The sequence below is a fragment of the Triticum aestivum genome, chromosome 2B, assembly GCF_018294505.1.
Source record: "Triticum aestivum cultivar Chinese Spring chromosome 2B, IWGSC CS RefSeq v2.1, whole genome shotgun sequence".
NCBI lineage: Eukaryota > Viridiplantae > Streptophyta > Magnoliopsida > Poales > Poaceae > Triticum > Triticum aestivum.
The window spans coordinates 663,399,230-663,402,341 of record NC_057798.1 but is presented as its reverse complement, the minus strand read 5'-3'; positions in this window follow the sequence as shown (position 1 = coordinate 663,402,341).

The following is a 3,112-nucleotide window of genomic DNA, read 5'->3' as shown; positions in this document are numbered from 1 at the left end:
CAAAAATTGAGTGCAATGCTAGATAAAATCGCAAGATATGTCAACATTCCACGTGAATCAATTATATAGGGAAAAGTAAAGTAAAATGATTTACAGAAGTTCAAAACATTGGAGATCTAGTTCCGCAGTGACTTAATGCATGCGATGGTGGCGCGAAGTCGGTTTAGACATAGTTTTGGGACTGATTTGATATTGATGTGTTCGTTTGTTTTTTTTCCTGCGTCGATCTCCTCGGCGCTTCCAATGCTAGCATGCACGACGTGGCTATTCTTTGTCAAGCCGTTTACAATAATTTGGTCGCACACGACCCCTTCTAATATCTACACACCGTAGATTTTATTTATTTATTTGTTTATTTGATTAAATTTCCTACTCAGTTTGAACTTCAGAAAAATCTAGACTGCGTCAACTAGTCTAGTCAAGTCATTATACTGGGAAAACATTACGATGGGTGGCGCTAGGGAAAATCATCGGCTCCGCATCTGTTAACATAATTAAGCGTCCGTGTTCGGCAGTTGCAAACTACTATCTCCTTCCGGGTTTATTGATCCACTTTGTATTTTGTGCTCAATTTTGACCGTTGATTTGACCAACAAAACTTTGTATGCCATAAAATTTATATTGTTGGATTCATATTCAAAAAAGGTTTTCAATGATATTGTTTTTATGATATATAACTTATTTTTGATAGTTAAATCAAATGTCAAAGTTTGACCTAAAATACATGGAACTAATAAACCGGAACGGAGGTAGTACAATATACTCTAGTAATTAACTGAATACTCTGGTCCTGTACTTGTAAAGCAAAATTAATTGAACAGACTTCAATTAATTAATCTTTCCATGCGGACTTGCAGAACAAGGTAACGTTTGCTGGCTAACGCCGTCAGAGCAATGGATGCTTTCAGAAACCCCGTCCGCCGCAGCCTGTATAAAAATAACCCACCTCACAGCGCACCCTCTTCATCTTTCATCCCATCCCATTTCCCAGAGCAAACCCCACCTCCCCTCCCTACCAAAAGCGAGAGCTCAGAGCGAAGCCCACGCCCACCTCCACCTCCACCTCCCCACTCCCCTGCCCTGCCCATGGCGAACGGGCCCGAAGTGGGACAGAGATCAGGTGACATGCACGTTTGCATGTCACCGTGTGCCTTGCGGCCGGAATTCAAATTTAAACATTGCGAAAAAATCTGAAAAAAAATCATGCATATTCACAACACATATTAAGATAACCCCTAAAAAATTCAGATCAAAATTCGAAACATACATCGAGAGACAAGAAAGAGAAACTCAGATCTACAGAGAACCATTCGCGAACTATTCATGACAGATTTCTCTTTTTTGTTTCTCAATGTATATTTCAAATTTTGATCTGAATTTTTAGAGGTTATCTTAATATGTGCTATGAACATGCATGCTTTTTTTCAGATTTTTTCGTAATGTTTAAATTTAAATTCCGGCCGCAAGGCACACGGTGACGTACAAAACCTGCATGTCACCTGATCTCTGTCCCCCGGAGCGACCGATCTCGGCGCGGTGCTCGCGCGGATGCCCCCGGCGCGCCTCGTCGTCTCCGTCATGTACCCCTCCGGCGAGCGCGACGACGTCCCCGTGCCCCGCCGCGCGACGAGGATTTCACCCCCGATCAACCGCTTCGGGCCGCTCGCCCCGGCGGACAAGGACGGCTACGACGACGACGTGCCTGAGGCGGCGGGTGGCGCGGACGGCGCGCGCCAGGGGCGCGGAGGCAGGTGCGGAGGGCGCGGCGGAGGCTGCCCTGGCCACCTAGCCAGGGCGGCGACCAAGCGAACGGCCTCGCCGACAGCATGGCCGGCGTCGGCGAGGTAGTACTCCGATGCATATGGAGGCCCGGGCGGTAACTAGTTGATTTTGTTTGTCGCTGGTCATCAGTAGTACTTTCCTGTAGGGTTCGCGATGATTCGTGATTTAGGGGACCGAGGTTGAGATGTGATTTGATGCTTCCGTACCGTTGAGTTTTGTTGATCTACACAGATCCCGTCATGTTTTCGTGTAGCATCTCTGCTGGTAACTACTCCCTCCGTTTGAAATTACTTATTTTAAAAATGGATGTATCATAATTAACATACATCTAGATACATCCATTTCTACGACAAGTAATTCCGATCGAAGGGAGTATATATCATGAATCGTGGCTTGGTTACGGTGAATTTCATGCTTTACTTTTGTTTCATCGATCCGCCAGCTCGCCCGCTTGAGTAGACATGTCTGTTCGTTTGCCCGGATGCAACAGTAGTGTTGGAGATCTGCAACAAGCGCTCGAGGTTTCCAGCGATTTTTTCCTTGTAATTGTAAGCAGTATTCCCTCCGCTTCTAGTAGTAGATCCGAGGATGTGTTCGTTTGGCCCGATGTAGTAGTAGGTGTAGCGTTTTGCATTGCAAACGCGAGTCAGATTTGCTCGAGATTAGTGGGGATTCCGTGCATCGCCATATGATTTTCCTGTACTCTCAAAAGCATACAGTATGTTTTTCCAGCGATTTATCTTTGTGCGTTTTTTCTGATCGAAATGCCTGAATAGATGAAGCAGAAGAAATCCATTTGTTGCCCTATTTGCATTGTTATTATTTGGTCTTAGCCCCGTTGGAATGAATAAGTGAGCAGTTTTCTTTTCCTATTTCTTAACGCGATCCTGGAGCAAGGAAACTAGCAGTAGTACCTGTGTAGCACAAACTGATTGTTGGACAGATAATTTTCGAGAGTACAGCAAAACAACTGTTGCTCTAGCACGTGAGACCCGTACATCTTTTGTGCCATCATGCATGAGGCTCCGAACATTTTTAGTGGATCTTGCTTTGGTTTACTCTTATCCGCTCGCTTTACCGTCTTAGAGTGCTGAGAATCAACGGTGAACGGACTTGCATTTTTGCTTAGCACAAATGGAGTGTTCGTGTTGGAGTGATCCTTTCCTTCGAGAAGGAGGTACGAGAGGTGAAAAGACCGCGCCGCAGAAAAAGTTACTGTAGCGCCAGCACGTGAGCCCCTCAGATCTTTTGGGACTCGGCTCCCCTGACGTACTGCAGGGTGCAGTTGGGTCACTGACAGGTGGGCCAACTTGCTTTCGGGCCCACCTGT